Source organism: Calliopsis andreniformis, unplaced genomic scaffold (genome assembly GCF_051401765.1).
Source record: "Calliopsis andreniformis isolate RMS-2024a unplaced genomic scaffold, iyCalAndr_principal scaffold0035, whole genome shotgun sequence".
Lineage (NCBI taxonomy): Eukaryota > Metazoa > Arthropoda > Insecta > Hymenoptera > Andrenidae > Calliopsis > Calliopsis andreniformis.
Window position 1 is genome coordinate 2282516 of NW_027480444.1, and position 8721 is coordinate 2291236.

Sequence of the window (8721 nt, forward strand, 5' to 3'; positions counted from 1 at the left end):
TTCAATACTCAATCCCCAATCCTCAATCCTCAATCCTCAATCCTCAATCCTCAATCCTCAGTAATCAATCCTCAATCCTCAATACTCAATCGTCAGTCCTCAGTCCTCAATCCTCAACCCTCAATCCTCGTTCCTCAAACCTCAATCCTCAACCCTCAGCCCTCATTCTCAATTCTCAATTCTCAATACTCAATCCTCAATCCTCAATCTTCAATCCTCAACAATCAATCTCCAATCCTAGATCCTCAATCCCCAATCCTCAATCCTTAATCCTCAATCTTCAATCCTCAATCCCCAGTCCTCAATCTCCAATCCTCAATGCTCAATCCTCAATCTTCAATCCTCAATCATCAATTCTCAATCCTCAATCCTCAATCTTCAATCCTCAGTGCTCAATCCTCAATCCTCAATCCTCAGTCCTCAATCCTCAATCCTCACCCTCAAACCTCAACCCTCAACGGTCAGTACTCGTCCTCAATCGTCAACACTCAATCCTCAATCCTCAGTCTTCAACCCTCATTCTTCAATCCTCAATACCCAATCCTCAATCTTCAATCCTCAATCCTCAATCCTCAATCCTCAATTCTCAATCCTCAATCCTCAGACCCCAATCCTCAAACCTCAATCCTCAACCCTCAGCCCTCATCCTCAATACTCAATCCTTAATCCTCAATCCTCAGTCCTCAACCTTCAATCCTCAATACTCAATCTTCAATCCTCAATCCTCAATCCTCAATCCTCAATCCTCAATCCTCAATCCTCAATCCTCAATCCTCAATTTTCAATCCTCAATCTTCAATTCTCAATCTTCAATCCTCAATACTGAATCTTCAATCCTCAATCCTCAATCCTCAGTAATCAATCCTCAATCCTCAATCATCAGTCCTCAATCCTCAACCCTCAATCCTCGTTCCTCAAACCGCAATCCTCAACCCTCAGCCCTCATCCTCAATTCTCAATTCTCAATACTCAATCCTCAATCCTCTATCTTCAATCCTCAATAATCAATCTCCAATCCTAGATCCTCAATCCCCAATCCTCAATCTTCAATCCTCAATCCTCAATCCTCAATCCTCAATCCTCAATCCTCAATCCTCAATCGTCAATCTTCAATCCTCAATACTCAATCTTCAATCCTCAATCCTCAATACTCAATACTCAATCCTCATTCTTCAATCCTCAATCCACATTCTTCAATCCTCAATACCCAATCCTCAATCTTCAAACCTCAATCCTCAATCCTCAATTCTCAACCCTCAATCCTCAGTCCTCAGTCCTCAAACCTCAATCCTCAAACCTCAAACCTCAATTCTGAATCCTCAATCCTGCATCCTCGATCTTCAGCCCTCAGTCCTCAACAATCAGTTGTCAATCCTCAATCCGCAATAGAATATCCTCAATTCACAGTTTTCAATACTCAATACTCAATCTGCAATCTTCAAATCTCTATCCACAAACTTCAATTCTCATCACTCAACCCTGAACGCTCAGTCCTCAATGTTCAATCCTCAATCTTCAATTCTCAATCTTCAATCCTCAATACTGAATCTTCAATACTCAATCCCCAATCCTCAATCCTCAATCCTCAATCCTCAGTCCTCAATCCTAAATACTCAGTAATCAATCCTCAATCCTCAATACTCAATCGTCAGTCCTCAGTCCTCAATCCTCAACCCTCAATCCTCGTTCCTCAAACCTCAATCCTCAACCCTCAGCCCTCATCCTCAATTCTCTATTCTCAATACTCAATCCTCAATCCTCAATCTTCAATCCTCAATAATCAATCTCCAATCCTAGATCCTCAATCCCCAATCCTCAATCCTTAATCCTCAATCTTCAATCCTCAATCCCCTGTCCTCAATCTCCAATCCTCAATGCTCAATCCTCAATCTTCAATCCTCAGTCCTCAATCCTCAATCCTCAATCCTCAAACCTCAATCCTCAACCGTCAGTCCTCGTCCTCAATCCTCAACCCTCAATCCTCAATCCACAATCTTCAATCCTCAATACTCAATATTCAGTCCTCAATCCTCAATCCTCAACCCTCAATCGTCAGTCTTCAATCCTCAATACTCAATCTTCAACACTCAATCCTCAATCCTCAATCTTCAATCCGCAATCTTCAATCCTCAGTACTCAATCTGCAATCTTCAATCCTCAATCCTCAATCCTCAATCCTCATTCTCCAATCCTCAATCCTCAGTCCTCAAACCTCAATTCTGAATCCTCAATACTGCATCCTCAATCTTCAGCCCTCAGTCCTCAACAATCAGTTGTCAATCCTCAATCCCCAATAGAATATCCTCAAGTCACAGTTTTCTATACTCAATAATCAATCTGCAATCTTCAAATCTCTATCCACAAACATCAATTCTCATCACTCAACCCTGAGCGCTCAGACCTCAATGTTCAATCCTCAATCCTCAATTCTCAATCTTCAATCCTCAATACAGAACCTTCAATCCTCAATCCTCAATCCTCAATCCTCAATCCTCAATCCTCAGTAATCAATCCTCAATCTTCAATACTCAATCGTCATCCCTCAGTCCTCAATCCTCAATCCTCAATCCTCGTTCCTCAAACCTCAATCCTCAACCCTCAGTCCTCATCCTCAATTCTCAATTCTCAATCCTCAATCCTCAATCCTCAATCTTCAATCCTCAATAATCAATCTCCAATCGTAGATCCTCAATCCCCAATCTTAAATCCTTAATCCTCAATCTTCAATCCTCAATCCCCAGTCCTCAATCTTCAATCCTCAACGCTCAATCCTCAATCCTCAATTCTCAGTCCTCAATCCTCAATCCTCAACCCTCAAACTTCAATTCTCAACCGTCAGTCCTCGTCCTCAATCGTCAACACTCAATCCTCAATCCTCAATCTTCAATCCTCAATACTCAATACTCAATATTCAATACTCAATCCTCAATCATCAATCCTCAATCTTCAATCCTCAATCCTCAATCCTCAATCCTCAATCCTCAATCCTCAATCCTCAATCCTCAATCCTCAATCCTCAATCCTCAATCCTCAATCATCAGTCCTAAATCCTCAACCCTCAATCCTCGTTCCTCAAACCTCAATCCTCAACCCTCAGCCCTCATCCTCAATTCTCAATTCTCAATACTCAATCCTCAATCCTCAATCTTCAATCCTCAATAATCAATCTCCAATCCTAGATCCTCAATCCCCAATCCTCAATCCTTAATCCTCAATCTTCAATACACAATCCCCAATCCTCAATCCTCAATCCTCAAACCTCAATCCTCAGTAATCAATCCTCAATCCTCAATACTCAATCGTCAGTCCTCAGTCCTCAATCCTCAACCCTCAATCCTCGTTCCTCAAACCTCAATCCTCAACCCTCAGCCCTCAAACGTCAACCGTCTGTCCTCGTCCTCAATCCTCAACCCTCAATCCTCAATCCACAATCTTCAATCCTCAATACTCAATATTCAGTCCTCAATCCTCAATCCTCAATCCTCAATCTTCATTCCTCAATCCTCAATCATCAATTCTCAATCCTCAATCCTCAAACTTCAATCCTCAATGCTCAATCCTCCATCCTCAATCCTCAGTCCTCAATCCTCAATCCTCAACCCTCAAACCTCCACCCTCAACCGTCAGTACTCGTCCTCAATCGTCAACACTCAATCCTCAATCCTCAATCTTCAATCCTCATTCTTCAATCCTCAAGAACCAATCCTCAATCTTCAATCCTCAATCCTCAATCCTCAATCCTCAATCCTCAATCCTCAGTCCCCAGTCCTCAAACCTCAATCCTCAACCCTCAGCCCTCATCCTCAATCCTCAATCCTCAATCCTCAATCCTCAATCCTCAATCTTCATTCCTCAATACTCAATCTTCAATCTCCAATCCTCAATCCTCAATCGTCAATCCTCAATCCTCAATCCTCAATCCTCAATCCTCAATTTTCAATCCTCAATCTTCAATACTCAATACTCAATATTCAATCCTCCATCCTCAATCATCAATCGTCAGTCTTCAATCCTCAATGCTCAATCTTCAATCCTCGATCCTCAATCCTCAATCCTCAATCCTCAATCTTCAATCCTCAATACTCAATCTGCAATCTTCAATCCTCAATCCTCAACCCTCAATCCTCATTCTTCAATCCTCAATCCTCAATCCTCAATCCTCAATCCTCAATTTTCAATCCTCAATACTCAATCTTCAATCCTCAATCCTCAATCCTCAATCCTCAACCCTCAATCGTCAGTCTTCAATCCTCAATACTCAATCTTCAATCCTCAATCCTCAATCCTCAATCCTCGTTCCTCAAACCTCAATCCTCAATCCTCAATCTTCAATACTCAATACTCAATCTTCAAACCTCAATCCTCAGTCCTCAAACCTCAATTCTGAAACCTCAATCCTGCATCCTCAATCTTCAGCCCTCAGTCCTCAACAATCAGTTGTCAATCCTCAATCCGCAATAGAATATCATCAATTCACAGTTTTCAATACTCAATACTCAATCTGCAATCTTCAAGTCTCTATCCACAAACATCAATTCTCATCACGCAACCCTGAACGATCAGTCCGCAATGTTCAATCCTCAATCTTCAATTCTCAATCTTCAATCCTCAATACTGAATCTTCAATACTCAATCCCCAATCCTCAATCCTCAATCCTCAATCCTCAATCCTCAACCCTCAGCCCTCATCCTCAATCCTCAATTCTCAATACTCAATCCTCAATCCTCAACCCTCAATCCTCGTTCCTCAAACCTCAATCCTCAACCCTCAGCCCTCATCATCAATTCTCAATTCTCAATACTCAATCCTCAATCCTCAATCTTCAATCCTCAATAATCAATCTCCAATCCTAGATCCTCAATCCCCAATCCCAAATCCTTAATCCTCAATCTTCAGTCCTCAATCCCCAGTCCTCAATCTCCAATCCTCAATGCTCAAACATCAATCTTCAATCCTCAGACCTCAATCCTCAATCCTCAATCCTCAGACCTCAAACGTCAACCGTCTGTCCTCGTCCTCAATCCTCAACCCTCAATCCTCAATCCACAATCTTCAATCCTCAATACTCAATATTCAGTCCTCAATCCTCAATCCTTAATCCTCAATCTTCATTCCTCAATCCTCAATCATCAATTCTCAATCCTCAATCCTCAAACTTCAATCCTCAATGCTCAATCCTCCATCCTCAATCCTCAGTCCTCAATCCTCAATCCTCAACCCTCAAACCTCCACCCTCAACCGTCAGTACTCGTCCTCAATCGTCAACACTCAATCCTCAATCCTCAATCTTCAATCCTCATTCTTCAATCCTCAAGAACCAATCCTCAATCTTCAATCCTCAATCCTCAATCCTCAATCCTCAATCCTCAATCCTCAGTCCCCAGTCCTCAAACCTCAATCCTCAACCCTCAGCCCTCATCCTCAATCCTCAATCCTCAATCCTCAATCCTCAATCCTCAATCTTCATTCCTCAATACTCAATCTTCAATCTCCAATCCTCAATCCTCAATCGTCAATCCTCAATCCTCAATCCTCAATCCTCAATCCTCAATTTTCAATCCTCAATCTTCAATACTCAATACTCAATATTCAATCCTCCATCCTCAATCATCAATCGTCAGTCTTCAATCCTCAATGCTCAATCTTCAATCCTCGATCCTCAATCCTCAATCCTCAATCCTCAATCTTCAATCCTCAATACTCAATCTGCAATCTTCAATCCTCAATCCTCAACCCTCAATCCTCATTCTTCAATCCTCAATCCTCAATCCTCAATCCTCAATCCTCAATTTTCAATCCTCAATACTCAATCTTCAATCCTCAATCCTCAATCCTCAATCCTCAATCCTCAATCCTCAATCCTCAACCCTCAATCGTCAGTCTTCAATCCTCAATACTCAATCTTCAATCCTCAATCCTCAATCCTCAATCCTCGTTCCTCAAACCTCAATCCTCAATCCTCAATCTTCAATACTCAATACTCAATCTTCAAACCTCAATCCTCAGTCCTCAAACCTCAATTCTGAAACCTCAATCCTGCATCCTCAATCTTCAGCCCTCAGTCCTCAACAATCAGTTGTCAATCCTCAATCCGCAATAGAATATCATCAATTCACAGTTTTCAATACTCAATACTCAATCTGCAATCTTCAAGTCTCTATCCACAAACATCAATTCTCATCACGCAACCCTGAACGATCAGTCCGCAATGTTCAATCCTCAATCTTCAATTCTCAATCTTCAATCCTCAATACTGAATCTTCAATACTCAATCCCCAATCCTCAATCCTCAATCCTCAATCCTCAATCCTCAATCCTCAGTAATCAATCCTCAATCCTCAATACTCAATCGTCAGTCCTCAGTCCTCAATCCTCAACCCTCAATCCTCGTTCCTCAAACCTCAATCCTCAACCCTCAGCCCTCATTCTCAATTCTCAATTCTCAATACTCAATCCTCAATCCTCAATCTTCAATCCTCAACAATCAATCTCCAATCCTAGATCCTCAATCCCCAATCCTCAATCCTTAATCCTCAATCTTCAATCCTCAATCCCCAGTCCTCAATCTCCAATCCTCAATGCTCAATCCTCAATCTTCAATCCTCAATCATCAATTCTCAATCCTCAATCCTCAATCTTCAATCCTCAGTGCTCAATCCTCAATCCTCAATCCTCAGTCCTCAATCCTCAATCCTCACCCTCAAACCTCAACCCTCAACGGTCAGTACTCGTCCTCAATCGTCAACACTCAATCCTCAATCCTCAGTCTTCAACCCTCATTCTTCAATCCTCAATACCCAATCCTCAATCTTCAATCCTCAATCCTCAATCCTCAATCCTCAATTCTCAATCCTCAATCCTCAGACCCCAATCCTCAAACCTCAATCCTCAACCCTCAGCCCTCATCCTCAATACTCAATCCTTAATCCTCAATCCTCAGTCCTCAATCTTCAATCCTCAATACTCAATCTTCAATCCTCAATCCTCAATCCTCAATCCTCAATCCTCAATCCTCAATCCTCAATCCTCAATCCTCAATTTTCAATCCTCAATCTTCAATTCTCAATCTTCAATCCTCAATACTGAATCTTCAATCCTCAATCCTCAATCCTCAGTAATCAATCCTCAATCCTCAATCATCAGTCCTCAATCCTCAACCCTCAATCCTCGTTCCTCAAACCGCAATCCTCAACCCTCAGCCCTCATCCTCAATTCTCAATTCTCAATACTCAATCCTCAATCCTCTATCTTCAATCCTCAATAATCAATCTCCAATCCTAGATCCTCAATCCCCAATCCTCAATCTTCAATCCTCAATCCTCAATCCTCAATCCTCAATCCTCAATCCTCAATCCTCAATCGTCAATCTTCAATCCTCAATACTCAATCTTCAATCCTCAATCCTCAATACTCAATACTCAATCCTCATTCTTCAATCCTCAATCCACATTCTTCAATCCTCAATACCCAATCCTCAATCTTCAAACCTCAATCCTCAATCCTCAATTCTCAACCCTCAATCCTCAGTCCTCAGTCCTCAAACCTCAATCCTCAAACCTCAAACCTCAATTCTGAATCCTCAATCCTGCATCCTCGATCTTCAGCCCTCAGTCCTCAACAATCAGTTGTCAATCCTCAATCCGCAATAGAATATCCTCAATTCACAGTTTTCAATACTCAATACTCAATCTGCAATCTTCAAATCTCTATCCACAAACTTCAATTCTCATCACTCAACCCTGAACGCTCAGTCCTCAATGTTCAATCCTCAATCTTCTATTCTCAATCTTCAATCCTCAATACTGAATCTTCAATACTCAATCCCCAATCCTCAATCCTCAATCCTCAATCCTCAGTCCTCAATCCTAAATACTCAGTAATCAATCCTCAATCCTCAATACTCAATCGTCAGTCCTCAGTCCTCAATCCTCAACCCTCAATCCTCGTTCCTCAAACCTCAATCCTCAACCCTCAGCCCTCATCCTCAATTCTCTATTCTCAATACTCAATCCTCAATCCTCAATCTTCAATCCTCAATAATCAATCTCCAATCCTAGATCCTCAATCCCCAATCCTCAATCCTTAATCCTCAATCTTCAATCCTCAATCCCCTGTCCTCAATCTCCAATCCTCAATGCTCAATCCTCAATCTTCAATCCTCAGTCCTCAATCCTCAATCCTCAATCCTCAAACCTCAATCCTCAACCGTCAGTCCTCGTCCTCAATCCTCAACCCTCAATCCTCAATCCACAATCTTCAATCCTCAATACTCAATATTCAGTCCTCAATCCTCAATCCTCAATCCTCAATCTTCAATCCTCAATCCTCAATCCTCATTCTTCAATCCTCAATACCCAGTCCACAATCTTCATTCCTCAATCCTCAATCATCAATTCTCAATCCACAATCCTCAATCTTCAATCCTCAATGCTCAATCCTCAATCCTCAATCCTCAGTCCTCAATCCTCAATCCTCAACCCTCAAACCTCAACCCTCAACCGTCAGTACTCGTCCTCAATCGTCAACACTCAATCCTCAATCCTCAATCTTCAATCCTCATTCTTCAATCCTCAATACCCAATCCTCAATCTTCAATCCTCAATCCTCAATCCTCAATTCTCAATCCTCAATCCTCAGTCCCCAGTCCTCAAACCTCAATCCTCAACCCTCAGCCCTCATCCTCAACCCTCAATCCTCAATCCTCAATTCTCAATCCTCAA